We start from the raw sequence: 24,601 nt of genomic DNA, 5'->3' as shown, positions 1-24,601 counted from the left end.
AACCTAAGTAGTTATGATTAAAATTTCTAAGTAAGCCTTTCAAATGTTTGATTTGTATAATAATTCATCTATGTTTTATTATGCTAGCAGAACATATTTAGAGACATATAAAGATCAAAACTGGCGAGGAAAATTAATAGTTAATCATTCATAGTGCGATATGCAGTTTTAAATGGTCATCAAAAAACCCAACATGAAAATAAGCACTTACATAATACCTATGGGTGATATACCTTTAGTTATTGGATCCATTAGCATACCATGAATGTATTAGGTGCAAAAAAAACGTAGTTTCCTCAATTCGTTCATAAACGAATAATTAATTCACATTTAAATTTAATGTAACACCTCTCGAAATGATACAGTTTGAGAAAACATGATAGCTGACTTTATCAAAGTAACTCTTAAATATATAATTTACATGGAGTAAATAAATTTATGAGTCCACTGAAAAGTTTTCAACAACAGTTAGTGACTATTGCTTTGTGATTGACAACACATTATGTTATTATAATTTTGTTGTTAACAATTCATTATGACATCTCCATGAGATAGATATATCTGCCGATATAAGAATATATCCTGAAATTGAGTTGTAGCTATCTTTGAATATAACAAAGTTAAGGTAATCAACCGGTTTGTGTTCTCACTTCTTTAACTTACAATCTCTCGTTTCCTTTAAGATATCACATCGATCTAGACAGATCTAGTGTATTGCAATGTGAGCAATATCTGTTAATGCAGTATTTTATGTATTTGTCTTGTACTTTATACTTATCGAGTAGGTTGGGTAGATTAATTTGAAATTATTCATATATATAATTTGAATTTTATAATTTGAATTTATTTTGGTATAATTGAAAATAAGTTATAGTTTTTATAAGAAACACAATTAGGAAATAAATCAATTTTCAGACTATTTAAATTTGATCTTTTGTTGATAAAATTGGAAATAAGTTACAATTTTAACAAAAAATTATCCATATATATAACTAATCAGAGTGAAAAAAAATTCAAACTTTGAAATAATAAGGTAAAAAAATATGTAATTCAAACAAAAAATGATAATAACAAACCAAATGTTAACTAACTCTCTTAAAATTTCAAATTTAAAAATAAATCGTAACAACAGGAAAAAAATTTGTCAAAATATAATTAAAACAACTATCTTAAAATTACAAATTTAGAAATAAATCGTAACAAACTATCAATAATGAAGATGTTATATGTAACATATTATAACTAAAAAAAGAAAAAAATTGTTGATTATAAAAATGACAATCTTAAAATTGTGAACTTATAATTTTTGACTAACAAACTTTTGAACATAGCATATTTTCTTACGAATTTGACCCGTAATTAGAAATCACAACAGAAAAAAATACACAAAATGCCATATGAAATGCAAAAAAAAAATAACTAAAATAAAATAATGATAATAATAATAATATACCGTCGTGTTTGTCAAAACTAATACTTTCAATCTGTTATACACGAAAGTAGATTTCAAGGTAACATGTTGATTTTCTAAAGCACAACGACCAAATATAAGATTGCAAGCAAAATTCAATGATATATATATATATATACAAAACCAACAACCAAAATAAAAAAGTTACATCAGTTGAATTTGGAGTAGATAGAGTGAGTGATGGTTGATGGTGCATCTGCATTAGCGTGTTGACTACATTCGGAAAAAGAACCAATAGGAAAACCCACGGAAAGAATAAGAGCATATCAATGAATAAGAACAGATGATGAAGATTGTATAATAAATATAACTTTTTTAAGGAAATCTAAATTAATAGGATATGATTACCAAAAGTTAGGTGACATTTATAATTCTTTGAATTGTTAATATTTGGTATATAGAAATCAAAATTAATGGGATACGATACCAAACATTAAGTGTGATTTAATTATTAGTTACCTATTACAAAATTGGTGCATGTCAAACCTTCGGTTTGTTCTATACGAACTAGAAGATTAGAATGTGAAATGTGAAGCATCAAATGATTGATTTAACAAAACTTGAGTTTTTAGACATTTGGAAATTAGCTTTATAATCCTATATATATATTGTCACGAAGCCAATAACTGAACTAATTATATTAGTTTCTTAAATAGCAATAAAAAAAAGGTCAAAGTGATACAAATTATTAGTTTACATGAATTAAACCACTACACATACACTATCACATGAAGAGTGTTCACATTTAAAACCAAATCTTTTTTGTAAACAACCTTCATGTGTACTTGAACCACATCATTCACATGAATCCTTAAAATGAGATATCTTGCTCATAGCGAATAGGTAGGAATCTAATACATTAGTCAAATCAGGCGTATTAGGAACAAAAATCACAATATATAAACACAATTTAAAGTAACAAACAGATTAAACATCATATCAGTTAGCCAATAATTAAAAAAAAATCATACCTTTAAACCCAAAAAAGATTAAAACATAAATAGATTAATAGGAATCGATTAAATGTCAAATCTATTAACGGTTAATATAAAATATCATGCAGTTTAACCCTAAATCCAAGCAGTGAATTAGCTTGATGTTCTTCACAAAAATCTATTAAACACTAAAATATAAATCATAGTTCATAATTGAAAACGATGAACATATTTGATGTTGTTTGGATTATGAAACCGACAAATTATGAAGAACCGATTGTAGACGAGGGGAAGAATCTGGCTACAAACAATGAGGAGCGTTATGATTTTTGAACGAAGCATGTGTCTTTTAAAGAAAATGATGTTTCTTTATTAGATTTAGAAATTGTTTTTTTTTTGTTTTTTAAAGAAACAAATTAAAATAGTTAAAAAATTACCATAAATTTTGTACCCTCCTCCTCCTCCTCGAAGAAAAGAAAAGACACTACAACAAAAAGGGATTTTTAGTACGCACAAAAGCGTCCTAAAATGTTATTTTATAGGACATTTCGTTTAATAGGACCAACGAGAATAGCGTTTCATGTAAAGGGGTCATAATAAGTCCCGGAACTCAAAAAGCGTCCTGATATCCCAAATAAGATTATGAAACCAATTTTATGGTCGCATAATATATCCATTAACAACCCAAAAGCGTCCCAATAAAAATATATTATGACACTTTCACAATATTTTAACATGTACTTACCTACCTTTAATCTTTTGATACACATAAAAACGTCTTTAAAAATTAACTTATATGACACTTTTGATGTAACATTATAGGTACTTTAGTATTAAGAAAAAAGTCCTGATATCCCAAATAAGATTATTAAACCAATTTTATGGTCGCATAAGATATCCATTAACAACTCAAAAAGCGTCTCAATGAAAACATATCGGACACTTTTACAGTGTTCTGACACGTGCTTACCTAATTGTAAACTTTTGATACACATACAAACGTCCTTAAAAATTAATTTATAGGACCCTTATAATGAAGCATTATACTACCAAGAAAATGGTTCTAATATCTCAAACAAGATTATGAAACTAAATTTTATGGTCTCATAATGTCTATGAACAACTTAAATAGCGTCTAAAAAATATTTTATGACACTTTTACACTTTTACAACCCTTTTTTAAACGTCTACACACACATAAAAAGACCAACAACATATACAATCCTAATAGTTATTGTGTATAACATCACTATTGAAAGAAATAAAACTTCATTATATTGAATAAGCTTATTCATAACAAAAACACTAAACATAAATAAGTTATAACATTATCCAACATAAACTCTTGTAACATTCAACAAAGAAATAAAAGAAACAAGCACCATAAAATCCAGAGTCATCCTGCATCCTCAATCCTCACGGACTACCTAAAAATAAACCATCCATGTATAAGCATTAAGTTCCATGTTAATAAAATTACTCGTATCCCAAGTTTAACAAATACATACCGAGATGAATGGACAAGGCCATGCAATGGATACACCAATACAATCTTGAATTGTGGAAAAAAACCATATGGTCTCACCAAATTTTCATCTAATTTTTTGGTACTTAAACATTTACCTCACACAAATTTGGTCCAATCTCTGTACCACCAACCAGCTCATTTGGATCCAAGCTCTTCACCCATCCTCTTGCTACAGTCTCAATAGGGTTTAGAATGATTTGAGGAAAACTTCATCTCCGACCTAGATTTTAGATTTCAACAAACAGTTATTAAACTCGAGTCATTATAGTGCAAAATCATTTCACAAAAAAATAAAAAATTGACTAATATTATATAGAAAAAATAATATGAAAAAAAACATCAATAGACATTGTTATTTTCTAGTGTAGCCCAATATAACCCTTACTTGATCACCAACTTACAATCAATTTTAGGATGAGTCTACAAGCTAAAAATTAACTCTATTTCACAGCTTCTGCATATCCTTATAAGTCTAACAAAGTATCCAACTATAGACTAATCCTCTTTTTAACCATGTACTTTTGCAAAACATAGTGATGTTCCTATTGTTTATAACTTATTTATAATGAAGTACAAAAGATAACTTGTAAAATGTGGAACACTAAAGATTTATATAGCAAAATACCCGTAAACGTGGAGGTAAAAGTTGAATTTGATTCCCACATCAAAGTTCATACCAATTTCAAGTTATTGATTTGTAAATTTTAAAAGCTACAATTTGATTTTGGTGAGTTATGCTATTTTAGAAATTTTAAATTCCTACAGACCGTAATAATTGTTAGTTTTTGTCGGATAATTCAAGGTTTTCACCACCCAAATTGATCTATTATTTGCAAATGGATCCAAATTGCGACCTCAAATATCAGGTGAGTGAATATATTTTTCTTTCTTTCTTTCTACTTTTAACAAAAATAAGATAAAGTGAACAAGGCAAAATAGATATGAATAATATACTTGGGCTAATGGTGATACTCATAGACTCACACCACCTTAAAACTCCATGAGTGCTATAATGCATGCAATTCCCAGCTTTTGGTTTAGATTAGTAGCTCTGTTCATGAACATTGGTAAGATATATTGTCAATGATGTTGCTATAATAAATTTATTTTCATAAGAAAACATGTGTATATAAAAATAAAACGAATAAAGTTTTGATAATAAAATTACCCTTTTAAACACAGCAAAACTTCTAGCAACTTGATGGTAATCTTCCTCGCTATCATCACTTGGGTCTAGAATGAAGTCTACATCCCCCACGTGAATGCTCTGTTTCACTGTTTTATCTTAACCCTCATTTCTCTTCTTTTCAAATACTTATTGTCTTCATTTTTAATTTTCTTGTCATTTTTTGCCAATGGAATGAGGATGGTCAAATTAGCTTATGAGCACTAAGTTGTCTTAAAACCTCTTCCAACTAGAACCCATTGTGACCCGAACATAAATAACTGTTTTTTAAAGGAACCTTTCACCCGTTACAATAGTCGTTATATTCAAAAGGTTAACTAATAATAATATCATCTCAAATATATAACTAATCAACAATTTATAATGACAACAAAAATAATAATAATTATAATAATAAACAAATAACAATACTTTCATCAAAGACTGCATATTGAAATTCGGGATCGGGTTAGATTGTAAATTCAATACTTCAACACATTGTGAAAGGGCACATGTTCATAGTTAGAACTGCTTTAGCAGTTTTATAATAGTTGTAATATGATATTTGGTGGGTTAACAAGGGGCTCTTGAATTTGTAAAATAAAAGGATTAAAAGGCGTTGTTATGTTAGTCATTAATTACCTAGTTCTAGATATAGCAAATTCCATGGCCGATTTATGTTCTAAAACTCTTAGACGACCAATTTATGTGGTCAGCAGAGGCCAACAATCAATAGAATACTGTAGGGTGAAGATTGTTGGAGTGGATATCTTGATTGTTGCTTTAAAAAAATACCATAAATTTTGTATCCTCCTCCTCCTCCTCGAAGAAAAGAAAAGATAAGAAAGAAAATGGCTACCGCAACAGCAACAGCATCGGCGGCGCTGATGGAGGGTGAAGTGGTGGGGGAACGGAGGGGAATACCGGCGGCGTCGTTTGTGAAAGACGTGGAAGCTTATTTGAATCAATTAGGGCTTGATGTCAACTCTGCTCTAGCCTTCCGACAAGAAAGGTCATTTTAATTATTATTCACTCATAATTTCTAATTTATAATAATAACATCAGATCCGTATTAGGGTTTGTCAATTATATTTTGTAACTATTTCTTTAAAACTTTGAATTTATGATGATTGTATGTGCAGGCTTCAGCAATACAAAGTGGTTGAGATGAAACTTCTTGCTCAACAGGGGATTTGCAATACAAAGTGGTTGAGAAGTGCTTAGACGTTGTTGCCACTTTACAAGCTAAGAAGGAAAGTGACGAGCTTCGTATTATTATACTTGCCAGTCTAATCAGTTAGTGCTCACTGCCTTGCTTGTTAGTGGATTTCACTTCTAAATATTGGTTTTGAGTTTTGACTCGTCAATAAGAGTAGAGATTTTATGACTATATGTGTATTGGTTTGTGCTATCAACCTTAGTTATAAAATGCCCTCGCTTCTTGCGCCTAGCCCATTTTCCAGGCCATGCCCAATATATGCGCATCTAGTTCCTAGTCCTCGCTTCTTGATCTTGAAGTTGACGACACCTAGGCCTCTAGGTCTATGCTCCTTGAGTGCACCTAGCGCCTTTGATAACTATGTTATTAACAGCTTGACATATAATTAGCCATGTACACTACCAAGCAAGATTAGGTTCCCCGTAATGGGGCGGCAATTTGCCTAAAATGGGGCGATAATTGAAAAAACACCGCCCCCTTGGCCGATAAGTGGGGCGACAAGTGGGGGGGCGATGAATATTTGTCGCTGGATTTATTTTTTGTGTTTATTATTATTTATATGTGTGTGTGACATATATATATATATATATATATATATATATATATATATATATGTATATATGCGGGGCTACAACACATTGCACCCCTAAAACAAAAACTCACTCTTTGCTAACTGGGCGCCACATGGCGCAAGTCGCCCTATTTTTTAGCCCCTCCACTACACAAGCCTTATGGACCTTGTGATATGCTAGTAAAAACTCATATTACTTGTATTTGTGTGATATTGGAAACATTATATGCGGGCCCAGTTTTTTTACAGACATTACTTACAGATTTTGAGGTATCTGAAGGCATCTATGCTCGGGCCGGATCGATAATACAGATTCTGTATGCTTATGGTTAGGAGTAAACGTAATGCTCGAGTATTCATGTGAAGAGGTACATCTTTTGTTTTGGATTATCTTTATAGGTAAAAAAATGGGCGGGCTGGGAAATGGGTCAAAATGGCCGGTCCTTCTTGACCCATAACCACGTTTTGTTGAATATTCAAAAATAGGTAATATATCAAATATGACCTAAAAAACTAGACTTTCAGCTACACGTTGGAATTTTGGTTGCTTTTGCTATGTTTTTGAACTTTTATCTGTCTGACCTGTTGGAGATGAAGCTGACCCGGATTTACTTATATGTAGGCCACTACTCTGCTACAGAACAATCTGGAAAATGCAAAAGCCAGTTTATAAGTACTAGTTGCTGATCTACAGTTCTTGAGAGATCAAGTTACCATTACTCAGGTACCACTTTATTTAAATATATTTATTTGTTAAATTGAAGCCGTTTTATATCGCAAGTTAGATGCTACCTTTTGTTCGATAAAAAATAAAGAATACATAAGAATTTTTTCAATAGTAAATTTTGTACTTACCTAATTCAAAACATGGTTTAAAAATGCGCGCCTGATCTGTGAGACGATGAGGAAAGCGCCCCAGTGGCTTGAGGTGGTGCTAGGAGCATGGGTCGGTTTCGTTTTTTCTGTTTTTCAGTTTTTCTATGAGTTCAGTTTGTTTCGGGTTTTTCAGTTTTGTTATTTGGGCTTGAAAGGTTCGGGTCGGAAAAATGGCACAATATAATAAATTTGAGCTTAACTTTTTTAATTAATATTTAATCGATTTTACACATTTGAATCTAAAATTTTCGGGTAGGACATTTTCTTTATAAGTTACTAAAAGTCGGTTTCTTCTGCTCTGTTACAATTCGTTCGGTTTGTTTATTTGGTTGATAGCAAAACCGAATTAAAAATTGGCTTTAAAAAGATAATCAAACCAAACTTGTCGGTTTTGAATTTTCGATTCAGTGTGTTTTTGGTTTTTGTTGATAACAAAACCGAAACTGAACTGAACTGAAAAATTAGTTAAAAAAAAGCAAATTATTGGTTTTGTATCGGGCTCAGTTATTTCGGTTCCATTTTGGCTAAATAGAAACTATAACCAAACTGAACTGAACTGACCAATCGGTTTTAAAAGAGTAATAAAACCAAACTGTCGGTTTTTATTGGGTTCAGTTATTTCGGTTCAGTTATTCAGGTTATGGATTGGTTATCTCAGTTTCATACACACTCATTGGCGCGCCTCTTGTACTTTGGGTGAAAATTGGGGTTTGTAGGTGTAACATCCCGTTTTTCGGGTTTTCGGTTAATAAATTAAAATACAAGTTATTATGAGTCGGGCTAGTGTTGGGTTAAATGGATATGGGTTATGGACTTGGGCTATGAAAGAAAGAGGAAAGGACCATGGGCTTAAGCCCATGATCCATAATTATATAAGTCATTAAATGGCCTTTAATCATTCATTTCACACATTCCATACACCTCCCAAACCACACACTTAAGCTCTCTTTCTCTAGTCTCTCTCTAGCCGAAATATCGAGGAGGAAACGGATCCCGACCCAATGTATGATAGTATTTTGTCGTATGAACTTAAATCCGTTAGATATAATCATGAAACGACGAGCCGACACCGTTAAACCGTTTAAGTCATGAGATCCGGGTGGAATCGGGTATAAACCGAACCTAATATGAGCTTAGGGGTCACCCTAGCTCAGATCAGGATCGAATGGGACGAAAACCGATGAAAAACGGTGTAAAACGGTGAAGATACGTTTTTCTGGTGAGTTTTCTGGCAATGGGGCGCCGCAAAAACGTATACGAGGTTGTCAGGGAATGTTCTGACAAATCTGACCTAACCCTAGTTCGCTAAGGAATAACTAGCGAATTAGAGGTAATTCGCCAGCTGATTCGCTAAGGAAAGATTAACGAACTAGCTGTAGTTCGTATCCAATTCGTTAAGGGAAAAGGGTAACGAATTACCCTTGATTCGTTATGACCAGTTCGTTAAAGGAGATAACGAATTAGAAGGTCCAATTCGCTACATGGACTGATTCGTTAAGAGTTCAGTTCGTTAAAAGTCCAATTCGTGTAAGTAACCAGTTCGTTAAAGGTTCCAATTCGTTACGAGAACCAGTTCGTCATGGCAAGTCACTTCGTTAAGGATAAGTAACGAATTAGAAGTTTAACAGAATGACAGAATGGTCCCTGGACTTAGAAAATAATGATTTAATTAACCCCAGCCAGGGGCACCTGGCTCTGCCCCTTGGACCCCGCTAGGGGCTGCCGCCACTAGAACCCCGCTGCCAGGGGCGCTACCCCCGGCCCCGTTCGTTGAGGGTAATAATTAAACTATAAAGGCGATATGTGTAGTGATAGTTTACTGAAACGTATAATTATTATACAGTTAGTCATGCACAGCTCAACAAGGGAATAACCGTAAACGGTGAACGCAACCGCATTGAGGTGAGTTTCTAGCCCCCACTTCCTTGTTATGTTTTCGGGGCTGTGTGCATACTCAATGTGATAGTTAATACACTTAACTTATGTGGTAAGTGTATGCCTTGTATGATTTATGTATGATGATTGCCTGACGGTGCGTGACGATCTTCGGATATTGCATGTACCGTCAGGTGGTAGCTAAAGATGTGATCGCCATGAATGATGTAAGATAAGATGCATGTATGAATATATATGATGTATGCATAATGTACATAGGATATGTTAATGGTACGTGAACGCTCTTCAGAGATTGCACGTATTGTCAGGAAAAGTATTTAAGAATAGGTATAGTATGAAGCTATGGAAGAAAGGGTACCAGACCCTAATAACATCCGAGGATGAAGGGTGACCAGACCCTAATAATAATATCCAAGGATGAAGGGTGACCAGACCCTAATAATATCCGAGGATGAAGGGTGACTGACCCTGATAATAATGTCTGAGGTATGTAGATGAAACGCCCTTTATAATGTATGGTTAGATATGAATGTGTATGGACGAATGATGAACATGATATGTATGTAATGCGTACCTTCGGGCACGTATATGTGAATGAAAAGTAAGTTATGTGATTAACTAGTACTCACTCAGCATAGCTGACTTTTAGTATGCACGCAGGCAAATAGGTTGAGGCAGCTCGCGTGACCGAAGACACATGGCATGGAAATCGAAGATACCGACATCTCGAAGAAATGTTGTGATGTTTTAAAGACTATGTTTTGTTTTAATTGACTACGAATGTTTTATATGACATGATTTGATGGTTATGTAAAATGTTATGGTTGAAGTTTTATTATTCCGCAAAAGTTTTTGTTAACTCTGATATTTAGAACTGCGTTTATGAGTAAATCCAACGTTTAAGTAGGGCTACCGGTAACTGAGCCTTACAGTAGGAGACTAATATGTAAAATCAGCCAAAGGGGTTGAAGAAATTATGAAATGATTGTTTTATAAAAAGGTTGATATGTAAAACAGATGAAAAGACAACTTAACGCCTAACATACGTGAGGTGCGCGTTTCGGTCTTTAGAGCCTAAACACTTAATTCTTTTAAACTAGGATCGAAAGATTATATATGCATGCCGGCACACACACTCTTTACTTATTATTCTACCACTTTTGTATTGGTCATATATAAGTCCAATCTTGCTATCTGTATTTTTAAATTACTTTTGTAATTAGGTTATGATTGCTCGGATCTACAATTGGGATGTCCATCAAAGAAGAGTTAAACAGACGTCTTCACAAGATTCATGAGAAAAAAACAAATACAAAGAGGTGTGCAAACTTGCTTTTGAGGTTGTTATCAATTTAGTTAAACTTTTCCCCTTAAACATTCGACAGTATTTATGAATTTTGATATCATTTCTGCTTATTGGTTTGTTGCTATGTCCCCATTGTGTAACATTAATGTATACCGAAGAGTTTGTTTGTTGGGCTGAACATTTAATCTTCGTTATCGAATGGTATTTTCAGACATTTTACTATCTTAACGTCGCAAGTCAAAACGAGTTCAACTTTTAGACTCTAAGTTCGTGCCAAACTAGTCGGGTCGAGTTTGGTTGGGCCGGCAACATGTTTTCTACTGTTTTGTAAATAATTAATGTAAACATTATAAACATTTGAATCATGTTACACCTTTGAACGAAAATGAAAGACGATTAAGATGTTTCTTTAGTTTTTATCCATTCAGAGTGTCAATTTATAAATCGAAAAAAGGAAAAACGTAAGTGCTGTGGACATGCTGGTGTAACGGATTGCAAAGGGAACCGACGGTCGTCATGCTTCCTTTTAATGGATTTCATATCGAACAACTTCCAAAAGATATACTTTGATGAACCAAATTGCTCTTCTTTTTGCCCTATGTTTTGAAAAATGCTTAAACAAAGATAAAGCTTGTATCTTGTAACTCTAAAACTAGAATAAATAAATAAAAAGGATAAGAAAAAAACATGAAACTGTAGTGTTATAATTTTAGCACTATTATAACAAGTTTTGATTTTTAATAAAGTTTTGATTATGAGATTAAAGAAACTTTTAAGATGGTAATAATAATACATCAAATGTGAAATATTGGGATGCCTTTTACAGTTTTACTCTTACAATTACCTAATATATATATATATATATACACACACACTACAACGCTCAACTATTTGGGGGACATGGTCATTAAATTGAGGTTGAAAATGTGCACATCAGCAAGGGTGTAATACACTCAAGATCTTTGATGAAATATAACACTCCCCCTTCGATGACATTTTTCAAACTTCGTAGCCTTGAGGTACTACCTCATTAAAAACCTTGCTAAATAAAACCCAGTGAGAAAAACTTTAGCTAAGGTGAAAAAAGTGCAGTTTATAGCTCCCCCTCAAGTTGTATGTCATTACATTTTTCGTACGTGTCTCATGCCAATATCATGAACGTGTTTTCGAAATGTTGCTGCGGGAAGTGCTTTTATGAAAAGATCAGCTAAGTTGTTGTTGGATTGGACATATCTCATCTCAACCTGATTGTCTTTAATAAGGTCCCGAGTATACTCAAAGTATCTTGGGGGTATATGCTATTTTCTGTCACTTTTGATATACCCTTTCTTCAGCTGCGAGACACAAGCTATATTATCTTCATAGATAAGAGTTGGACTTCGACCTTTCTCTAGTCCACAAGAAGTCGATATGTGTCGCGAGATAGATCTTAACCATGCGCATTCTCTTGAAGCTTTATGCAATGCAATGACTTCATGATGATTTGAAGATGTTGCAACCAGTGTTTTTTCTGAGAACGCCATTGTAAGGCCCAAATCCCAGTGCCCTACTTTAGCGTTAATTTACTCATAAACACAGTTCTAAATATCATAGTGAATTAAAACTTTTCCTGGAATATAATAAGTCAACTATATACTACATAACATTCTAAATCTTGTTTTAACATCATTCAAATTTGTCTTTCAAAATAAAAACATAATCAAATATAACATCATAACATTCTTCTCAAGATGCCAGTATCTTCAGTCCAATGTCATGTGTCTTCATTCAAGCTAGCTGTCTTAGCCTATTCACCAGTGTGCATACTAGAGTGATATCTAGTTAATCAGGCAACATACAATACATTCACACACTTATATACATACCCGAGGGCATATATATACTTAACATGTTTAGCTTGCTTTCATACATACATTCATACATTCATCCTTTCATACTTTCTTTAATACACAATACATACATAACTATAACTATCTGATGTGCTAAAAGTAGTCAAATAATTTATTAACTAAAATATGTTAATTTAGACACTAAGTAATAATTCTAGACTCTTAAACTTAACTCAAACTACTAACCGGCAAGTGTACAGGTCGACTCTAGTACAGGTAAGTAAGTCCTGATATCGAACCCACGAGACTCTTTGAATTACGTAACTAGCAAATTGGACTCGACTTACTGACATGACTATTTATTAAAATTATTTAAAGGGGGGTTTTAAATTAATTAGTATTATATTAATAAAATAAACTAAAATAAAAGAAAATTAATGAAACACAAGACAAGCAAGTTTGACAGATTCAGATGACAATGAAAAACCACCTAGGCTGGAATCCCCAAAGTTTCAGTTATCAAATAGTTGAAAAATAATAGTTAAGGAACTGAAATCCTAAAATAGACACTTAAAAGAAAACCCAAACATGACCCCTAACCCTTCTCAAGAAGACACATATGGTTTTCTAATAAGTTTTAAGACACACCAATTTATAAATTAAATTACCTTACAGTTATCTAATAAATTTATGAAAGAGTACCTTTATAGTGAAATCCAGCCTTATAGAGCGCGGAAATCAAAGGTAATTTAATAAACTCAATTGACTCTCTAGAAAAGGTCAATTAATCAAACCTAGACGGACTCCATACGAAGAACTAAATCTAGCAATCTTAATCAACAAAGATCTAACAATAACGTATCACCTTACAACTTTCTAGGTTAGCAGCACACTTTTATTCGTTTGACTAATAATATTATTCCTATGGTTTTATTGCAAATCAACCACAAACTAGTCAAGAACACACAGTAAATGACCTAACAAAATCCTATTATACGACAGACAATTACCAAGGATAATGTGAAATAATAAAATTCACCAAACAAAACCAGGCACATATATGCATCAATCAAATAAAATCAAATAGTTTACAGATTCATAATACCATGACGAAAAACAAAATCAAAACAAATCCAACTTTAACAGAGGTTCGTCATAAGCCTAGGCAGTCTATAACGTTTAGCCTAGCATCTTAAAATCAAACAAAATAGTAATAGAAGAAATCATGGTGAAAAACAGTAGAAACGAAAGATTAAAGGTGATAAAACCCGTAGTCTTCGATCTTGATCAAGTAGCGCTTCATCGGGTGATTCCTTGCATTCAAAACCACCAAATATTGTAATCCTAAGCTTCGAGGAACTCCCAATCTGGCTCTGGTTCGTAGAGTATTTTTCAGGTTAAGGTTAGGGGTGTTTTTATACCAAAACATGGCCCAATACTGAACAAAATAGGTAATTATCTGGAAAAATGGGATCTAAGCACCGCGCGGCGTGCAATATTAGGGGGGCGGTTAGATCGGCCGGTCCGACCGGGTCTCCTTTCAGTTCATTTCCTGATGCGTTCCGGCTCCTTGTTTGGCTATTTTGACTCGTTTTTCGTCCTTTTCGACCCCGATCAACCTCCGGAACCTACAAACACACAATAATGTTAGTAGTATACAATTCTTAACAAAAAACGAACAAAAACTAATTAAATATTAAATAAAATGGGAAACATATATATTTAGCATTATATCAAATATCCTCACACTTATTCTTTTTTCGTCCCTGAAAAAGTCTAATGCAATTGAATTAGAGAAAAATATAGTCTTAAAAACATATAGATTAATTAAAAGTTCAAAAAAACGCAAAAACCGCAATCACCGATACTGTTGTCCACTTTAACCCATGCCTTAATCTTTACCGGGACAAATAAAATCGAACAATTATATTACTTAGTGGTTTACACAATTAAGACCCGTTTATTTTCAGCTTTTACCAGACCAGACCACCCCAACTTGACTAAAAACTCAAAAGTGAAGCTTCATAATGTTGTACTAAAAGCTTTAAGAATGGATGGATACATTGACAAATTACTTTTCTTGCCCTATTATGAAATGTCGGTTTTGTTCTTCGCATGCAATTATGAAAAGACGCTTGTGCCCATCACTCTTTCTTTATATATAATATAGATATAGATAATAATATTTTGGTTTGATATGGACCGTATACTGATGAGACGATACATGTGATTTAGGGTTTTACTTTTTGATTCTACCTTTGTTGTGACGGGGTGTCAAATTTTTTAGATGGTCCGTATTAATGAAATAGACCGTAACAACCAGTTACGGTTTGTATATGCGTGTGACAAGTCGTCTCAACGTTGACACTTGACCCAGATGAAAAATCGTTGTGAAAGACCGTATGACGATGAATTGTCTTTCTAACCGCCTGCAGAAGCTCGTTTTGTATAAAGATCATTTTAAACACCTTTTAGATATTTGTTTATTGGTTCTAAGTTTCCTACGTGACTTATGAAAGATGTTAGCATTATGCCAATATAATTTTGACAAGGTTTGATTCCCAGAGCCTCAGTTATGGGTTTAACAAGTGAAAACGAACTTTAACGAAGCTAGAATATGGTTACCTCGATGCAAAGCAATTGACGGAACCTAATGAGGACTTGGGACTGATTTCTATACTTCTTAAACGTTTTAAACAAAACCACCTTGCTAGTGATTACACCTTCTTGCTTGCTTAACTTGCTTAATACACCAAAACCTCAAAAACACTAGCTTAGAGCTAAAGGATTGATTGAAAATGATTATCAGATGTTTGTGATGATTGGGAACGTGCATGGGACTTGTATTTATGGCACAACAAGTCTGGAAAGCCATGAATACACGCATGCCACGTTAGGGAGTTGTTATCAAGACTGTTGTTGACTCGACATCGATACGAATCGTCACAAGATTAAACGGTCCGTCTAATCAAAAATTCATGGATAAGTTTCCCTTAGTACTGGTCTAGCTCAAATAGTAGGCGGATATTACAACCCGTCTCAATAAATATCTATACAGAAGGTACGTTTGATACGGGCCGTCTAATGGATGAGACAGCCCCCCTCCGGGCTAAAACATCTAACACCCCCCCCCCCCACCACCACCACCACCACCACCACCACCACCCAAAAAAAAGTAAAAAATTAAACCCCACAAAATCCTAGCCCTAAAAGCTAAATGAAACCCTAAGGCTAAACCGAGAAACCTAACCCTAAAAGCTAAACTGAGAATTTTTATTTGGTGTGTCTACATCCCATCCTCCCTAGACCCTACTCATTGCTTTGCTATTGATGAGACTTCATTGGGTATGATTGATTGATTGATTGATTTTGAAACGAGGAATGATAGATAAATATATTTTTTGTTTTTTACTTTTTTGTGTTTTATACTTTTTATGGAGTGTTTTTATATTCTTTTTTCTTACAAAAATGATGTGAAGTAGGCGATCGAGGGTATACCATATGACGGAGAAAATTTAGTATCTCAGTTTTTTGGAGTTCAATTTTGAATCTATCTCTACTTCGAGTTACTTGAATAAAGATGGACATAATATTTAGGGAATGAGAATGTCTCTCAACATGCTATCAAACATTAATTTTTGTAATAATAATACTGCCCAACAAACAAACTAAACGTTTAGTGAATTGCATAACAGGAAGTTCACTTATTTAATAACTAGTTTTTTTACCCGCGCTTCGCGGCGGAAGCGTGAAATTATAATTTATGGATTTGTTGTTTACCAAAACCTTTCTCATAGAAACAATTTTGGGTGATCACACATGTGCTTGGCAGCAGAGGTTTGAGTAGATTATTCACAGCCATTGTTTTTTTTTAATCGTTTTAGGTATTGTAGCTAATGGTTTTGACATATTGTATGTGGCAAATCTATCTGTTCTAGCAAAAATACAAATATTATCTCACATTTAATAGACTTCAAAATCACAAAGTTAATCCTAGGTAAGCATCATACACAATTGCACTAAATAGTCTGATATAATAATCAGATCATCATGTAAAAAAATTAAATACCCTTTTAACTACAATTAGTATATGAGCATACACCTTTTTCTTTAAACCATTCTCATAATATTTCATCATTGATGTAGGTAAACACTAAACGCACTAAAACCTGCAAATTAGTTATACATAAGTCAAATGCCACAACCTGTATTAATATCTTTATAAATGGGATGCCATCAATAACAATTTAATATACCTTCTCAAGTGTGACTTGAATAGCTTCACTTAATTTCTCACTCCCACCTTTAAGAATATTATCATAAAATGTGGCAACTAATTCTGCACTTGAATTTCCAACAACGACATTGTTACAGACTACTTAAAATGCTTATTTAAGTGCCTAGACAAAAAAACAAAAAATAAAAATTCTTTTAAGAAAAGAAGAAATATCATTATCTATGGAACTACAGTACATAACTTGTTTGAGTATCTAAGCTAATGCGCAGCGCACGAGTCACCCTGTAGCTCTAAAAATTTAAATATAAAAAAAAAGTAAATCCGTTTGGTCTTTAACAATGAAAAACTATCATATTCAAATTTCAGGCAAAAGGTTATACTTGAATAATTAAATAATACCCTAGCATGGAAGAAACACCCTTACATGTGAATTCTAAGTGAAACAAAAGAACAATCTTCTATAAAAATCAATTCGTCATGTTAAAATATTCAATAGTCGAAGCTAAATGATTTACCTTGAATTTGTCAGAAGTGATGAACAAAGGAAATAAGAGGATATGTAAGGTGTGACTTCTAGTAATTATCTCGAGTGTCCGCATTCTCTGCCAACCTATAGTCACCAAAATGATTCTATATTAATATATAATTGGCATGTAATAAACAAACATATGATTGAAACTTGGAACCACTACTAGAAAAAAGGCATTCCTTGACACGCATTGCATGTCATTAAAGGGTACTTATGACACGCAAATGCGCGTCAAGGAAGCCCCTGTCATAAATTGGGTATGACACGCTTTCCGCGTGTCGTATTTAATGACACACTTTAATGACAAACATTTATGACACACGTTTTTGACATACATTTATGACGTGCTTTTAATACTGGTGTTTATGACAGCAATTAATGACGTTCATGTATGCATGTCATCTTATAACTTTTAATTTTAATTTTTTTTACATAATTAATAATATTTAAATTAATAATTTTAAATATAGCAGCAAAATGCATTCCATTTCCAAAATAAACATCCTAAATCAAAATATTACATATAATCCCTAAGTTAACAAAAGTATCGGTTAATATTTAGTATAATACATATCACTAACGAAATATAAACCGGGTGGTATACGCCAACCATTCTTCTCGAACCGCATCGAAATCTGCCTCCGTGTATTCGTGTTTGCCTCCCCCGACCTAAGTTGAAAATATACAAAAAAAGGGGCATATAAACCACAATAAAACAGAAAAATAATAAAATAAATAAATTTCACTTACATTGTTATCAACGAGGATTTGAAATCCTTCATGAACGATCTCCTTCATGAAATTTAAGACGTAATAACCACACTCGGTACTTCCCGGTTGAGTCGGACACTACAAAATTACAACAATATAATTATTAATACATAATTAAGGCATGTAGTGATTTATAAAACAAATATATAATAGACTTAATCAAAGTTCAGAATTTAGGCTTATAATTACATTCAGTCAAAAATACCAAAAATATTAAGTTCTCACATTGCGGTTGACCTAGTTCACTTTTACCCGCATGTCGGATCCGGTTTTTACAGCGTACAATACCATTGCCCTACAAACAAAATAATGAAATATATAAAAGAATATGATATATAATGTTTCGATAATTTGTATTACTTACGCATCAATAATTTGTCTCAGCTCCGGATTGACATCGATAGGTCTTAACGAATCCAGATAATAACAAGTTGTAGTTTTCATGTCTAATACAGCCAACACCCAGTGTATTCTAAAAAAACGAAAACCAAAAAAAGTCAACATGAGTCCTAATTTTTTTCGAACCATTAATTAAATGAAAATTCTGACCCGGGATTGTAGGGCACTATGACGATGTCATTGTTGTTTCGTTTGGTTAGCCGATTTGCAATCAGTTTACTTGAGTCATTAATATGTCTGGATTTCGTTTTACGTTCATCCGTCATGGTTGCAGTCGCTGTAACAAAACATATTCCACGATCTTGAATCGGTCCATTCTTTATTTGCTCGTACAAGTTCCTTTTAACATGCAAGTACTAAACTGATTAACAATGTTGTATTTCACAAACAATTCATTAAATTAAAGCTATAAACTTACATCATATATGAAGAAATAACAGAACCAGTCAGCCAATCTAGTGCAAAGACGGCTTCGAAATCTTCCATATGTAGGTACGTGTAACTATCGTACCTGAAACAATCATCATCTGTCTGCACTTTTATAGAAACAACCTTTGCAAGTTGTCCATCAACCATCACTGCCGCCATCGTCAATATGGTACTTTTTTCGATTCTTACCCTTGTCTTCGTTTTTGCTCTCGTCCTCCTTTGAATCGGCTTTTTTTGTTTTTTTTTCTCATCTCCTTTTCCTTTCTTCGGCTTTTCATTTCCCTCAACAGGTTCGTTTTTTCTTTTTTCCTTTGTCTCAATTATGTTTCCTTTCTTTTTTTCTTTTTCTGTTGTCTCGTTTTCTTTTCCATCCTTTTTTTCTTTCTCCGCTGTCTCGTTTTCTTTTCCATCATTTTTTTCATTTTCATCAGCAGGCTCTCGTAGCCGTTTTTTGGTTTTCTCACCTTGAAAAACCGGTAATAGTTTTTCAATTGGTTTCCTCGCTGCCTTTTCCTACAAAAAATATAAGTAAATACTTTTGACTTTGACTTAATATTTTTGTTTATTAACCTGAACTTCATAACCTGTTGTTCATAAATTGAACTACAAGATGCATTAAACGTGTGTAAATAATATTACCAAGTCGGATACTCGAATCACAAGATGTCTTGCCCAACTAAGGATGTGTCCCACTCCATATTTAACTTGAATAATGAGCTCATCTTCCAGTGGAATCGGTAGCATAAATTCTCCTTTTAAACTGCATTCCATCATTACCTTAATGTTCTCGTCTATTTCTCCCATTATCATTCCTGTGGCTACTATGTTCGAGGCGACGTCCACCGCAAGAAAACACGAATGATCCTACAAATTGAACCGATAAACCCAGATATCATTACCTTCATTTAGTTTAAATAATTCAGTTTTACGACCTGTTTTAACTGTTTCCGTTTTTAAGTGTTTCTGTTTTTAACAGTCTGTTTACACTTTACAGCCTGTTTATGTTTCTACTTCTGTTTGAACAGTTAGTCGGCTGGGTCAGTCTGTTTCTGTCTAACCACCTGTCGATTGATAAAATGATCGCGGTTTTTTTAACTGATCCTGTTTTTAACAGTCTGTTTACAGCCTGTTTATGTTTCTGTTTTTGTTTGAACAGTTAGTCGGGCTGGGTCGGTCGTATTTCATAAATTGCGCGTTGTTTAACGGGCTAAACAAAGCGTGATTGCCTATTATGCTTAGCGACCCTCACAACGCGCAATTTATGAAATACGCAATTAGTCCAGCTCCATGAAATACGTAATAAACAACGCGTGATTGCCCCACATTTTTTCTACTAATTATAAAAGACTTACTTACACACGCTTCGTCTGGCGGTTCGTCTTCAAATTCTTCATTGCCCCATATTTGGCAACTTCCAGCTTCGGAAGCATAATTCAAACCCCTTTTCATTTTATCTACCTCGTCTTCAAGTACACCGAACCGTTGATCCACCTGCTTCTTCTCCACGTCCAAGTACTGCTTAACCGTCTTGGGTTAGAAAAAATACCGAGATGGCGTAACAAATTTACCCATCCCACGTACATGGCCACGTTGTTCCTCGGTACCGAGGGCCTGTGTTAGCACGTCATTTTGTCCATATTTAGCCTCTACATTAGATTCCAACTTTTGTAGTGTATCCTGTAATTGGATTATAAACAAATATATTTAATTTGGGCCTATTTTGGATTATATATCATAGGGTTGTGCATCAGATAGAACCCTAACCGAAGGATACGCCTGACTAATATTTAATTCGGGCCTATTTCATGAACATACAAAACTACTATGTTACCGGTGTTTTTTGGCTGCTGACTAATATAGAAAAACTTACAATTCTATCAACAATTAGAAAAACATACAATTCTATCAACAATTTCCTAGACATTTGAGTCGAAACCTCCTGTTTTCCGTTCTCTTGCTTTTTTCCACAACAAAGATCTATCAATCTCGTCTTCCTTCATACCGGTTTCTTGCATCTAAACAACAAAAGTGGATTAACACAAAAAAATACAAGTTAATTATTTGATTATTTTATTACATACAATATCAGCAGCGAGTCCAGCATATCCCTTTCTACTTAAACGATGATTATATATATTCTTTGCACGCACTTCTTTACCTTTCGTACTTTGTTCCAGCATTAGAAACTTTAAAGTGTCATGCATGTTTCTAAAACAAATAAGTAAATGTATTTTTGAAAGTTTAACGAACCTGCCACTTCTTTGAAAGCCTTTGCGCTACAAAAATTTTCCAATGCTCTTTTGTCACGGAAGGATACGCGGGAGGTGGGTTGAGTAAATTCTCCGACTCCAGGTTATCTTTATGATCCATAATGAAACTCTTGTATAAATGATGTTTGAAGTTTCTCCATTTGCTCCCAATTGACTGGAGAACGTTTTTCCTGCTCTTTGGGTCAACTATGAAATGTTCCTAAAGCATAACATGAAAACAATATTATTTACAACAGTAATAAAATATAATTTGTAGTTAAGATAAGAAGTGAGGCTTACTAAAACATATTCCCATAACTCTTGCTTTGTATCCGCACCAATATCCGGCCAACCAACATAAACTATAGGAACCATATTTCTTGCTACCATCCCCTCAAAAGTTGTAAGTGTTTTTGCTCCTTCTCCAACCGGGACCCCTTTTTTATTGTACTTAACAAGAACTGTCCCTCTACTAGGTTTAGAATTTATAGTTGGACCTCTTTGTGATTTGGAACATTCTTCATGATCGGAACTTGAATTCAAATCCATATCACCAAACAACCTCTTTCAAACTGATTCAAAGAAAATATTACTTACTAACATGCAATTATATTAAAAGCGTATCCGAATCATTTCTAAAATTTCATCATAGCCAAGAAATAAAGTAAAATAAAATAAAACACACCCAAGCGTATCCGAATCTTTTCTAAAACTTCATCATAGCTCGACTCATGGGTTATTTTTTCAAGATCGGGCTCGTGTCATTTATTACATAGTAATTAATTTATATACATTTTTTTATTAATTTTAAAACATATTGCTCGTTAAGGCTCAGCGAGCTTCCCATTTAGCTCGGGCTGGATAAGTAAATAAGCTTTGTATCTCTAAGCTCTAACCTTATACTATATTTCTTCTGTACAATATAATATACGTTTCAAAATTCAACATTTGGAGTAACCGTTTATTATATAATGGTTCAATTATGTTTCAAAATTAGGAGATTTCACTGTCAATTGTAACCCTAAGACCAAAAATTCATATGAACTATCAATTATGCTTTAGAATCCAACATTTATAAAACTAAAAAAATTATGTTTCAGACATAACTTAACACTCTGTTATTAAACCCTAGCCAATTAATGGTAGAATAAGATAAAATTGAAGAAATCTAACTCAAAGAAGATGAAATCCTTCAATAATTCCTTCAATAAACTCAAAGTTTTGCTTCAATTCTTCAAAAAATCAGGCAGAAGGTCGTGGTGGTGGCCGCCGTTCGTGACTGGCGGTGTGATGGCCGGCGTTCGTGGTGGTGGTTGGCGTTGGTTCGTGGTGGTGGCCGGAATTCGTTCGTGGTGGTGTTGGCCGAAATTCGTTCTTGGTGGCCGTTTATGAGTATGGTGCGTGTGTGTGGTATGTGTATATGTTAAGGTTTATGACTTTATGTATGTTAAGGTTTATTGGTAGTCATATTAATTTTATTATTATTACTTTATTGGTCAAACTTGGTCAAAGGTTTTTGACACGCATATATTGGCGCGAGAATAAGCTTTTAATTTAGACGGAAAGATAATGACACGCGCATCTTTTTTGGGCAAGTTATGACATTTTTTAACGACACGCAAAAAACGAGTGTCATAAATCTTCAATTTTACAAAATTTATGACATTTTTTAATGACTCGCATAATTGCGCGTCATAAATTGACGCGTGTCATTGTGCACATGACAAGGAAGGTCTTTTTTCTAGTAGTGAACCTAAGATTCAACACAAAGCCCGGAAACTAACATATAAATGAAATAGAAATTACCAATAAACATACTAATCCTAAATTTTGTAGTTCCCCTAAACGCTGACAGTGGTTAAGGATGAACCCGAAAGTGGGTTCATTTTTCACTACTTTTTTCCCCAAATTCGATATATGGTTTTTCAGTTTTTGATATTGTACAACTAAAACAAAAGAAATATGAAACGATTACCTACTTGTCGGCGTATGTGAGAAGAACTCGCTTTTTCTTCTTCATCTGAAACATGGATCTGCAACTATACGAACAACTCCGACTGAAATCGCTAGAGGGTAATGCAAACTAAAGAAGAATGAATTACCTGTGAGGCTGTCGGCGCACGGTTAAAGAAGTCGGTCGGATTCATCTTCTTGATGGAAACGGGTCTCTCTATCTATATATCTCTCTCTCTATCGTATCATTTCAAGAATTTAGCTAACGGGTACAATTAAACAAAAGAGATAAAAGTGAGTAATGTTACTGAAACAGGTTCTTGAGAGAGACTTACCTGCTCAGCCTCTGGAGGTTCGGAATGGCAAAGGTGTTAGGCAACAAAAAAGTGATGTGCATATGGGTAGATAGCCGACAACAAAGACCGCCTCTTGTGGTTTGTTAGCCGGCAACGCAGAACGATGACTCGGAAGTTGCAAGTGTCAGGATTTGGAAGAATGAATAAATTGAAATTGAACGGTGGTCTCGTGGCACACTGTGACACATTGATACTTGTGATAAGAGGATGAAGGGACAATAATGATAGACAATGCTAGCAGGAGAAGCAGACGTGGAGGCTAACGTGTAAACAAAATTATGCATAAAATACCTTGTACCATACCCATAGAAAGTGGTAGCAGTAGTACAGTACAATTATGTGAGTACCATAAACTTTGCTATATATATATAATGCCCAATAAACAAACTAAACGTTTAGTGAATTGCATAACATGAAGTTCACTTATTTAATAATAAATGAACAAACATTAATATATATATATATTTATTTATATATATATATATATATATTCATTTGGTAAAATGAACGAACATATAAACATTTTTATCATCGTCCGTTTTCGTTATTTATATTTAAGTTCCTTTTTTATGTTTTTCAAGCCCATTATTAGAGCATTCATATCACCTTCTCTATCTATATATTTATAATTACACTAAAAAACACTACATTTTCTCTTTCATATACAATTAAATAATACTTTTTTACATCTTTATCATTATCATTTCTCTCTCCTTCACTCACAACCACTTTCTAATAAATTAAAAAATAAATAGCGGATGAACAGTGGTTCTCCAAATTTACTCATCTCTTTAAATTTTATCTCTCCTCTACTCACAACCACTCACCATTCTCTAAATTTTTTTTGAGATTTCTCTCACAAAATTTTAAGGTACCTGATGT

General features: G+C 33.5%; 1 long non-coding RNA gene and 1 pseudogene across 2 annotated transcripts; one reads left to right on the top strand and one right to left on the bottom strand.

Moving 5' to 3' along the window:
• Nucleotides 1-5,950: 5,950 nt before the first annotated feature.
• On the top strand, nucleotides 5,951-11,253 carry LOC143583706 (prefoldin subunit 3-like; annotated as a pseudogene). The gene is made up of 5 exons (XR_013144232.1): nucleotides 5,951-6,111; nucleotides 6,242-6,368; nucleotides 7,128-7,257; nucleotides 7,512-7,613; nucleotides 10,885-11,253. The product of XR_013144232.1 is annotated as a prefoldin subunit 3-like (transcript).
• Nucleotides 11,254-19,910: 8,657 nt separating this feature from the next.
• Nucleotides 19,911-21,178, bottom strand: LOC143583709 (uncharacterized). The gene is made up of 3 exons (XR_013144233.1): nucleotides 21,060-21,178; nucleotides 20,518-20,838; nucleotides 19,911-20,025 (listed from the first exon to the last, which is right to left on the bottom strand). It is a non-coding gene; the product is annotated as an uncharacterized LOC143583709 (long non-coding RNA).
• Between the last annotated feature and the right edge of the window lie 3,423 nt (nucleotides 21,179-24,601).

The sequence above is a fragment of the Bidens hawaiensis genome, unplaced genomic scaffold, assembly GCF_021521415.1.
Source record: "Bidens hawaiensis isolate Kalapana, Puna unplaced genomic scaffold, B.hawaiensis_p1.1 tig00032492_1, whole genome shotgun sequence".
In the NCBI taxonomy this organism is placed as follows: Eukaryota; Viridiplantae; Streptophyta; class Magnoliopsida; order Asterales; family Asteraceae; genus Bidens; species Bidens hawaiensis.
This window is presented reverse-complemented; position numbering and strand designations above follow the sequence as displayed.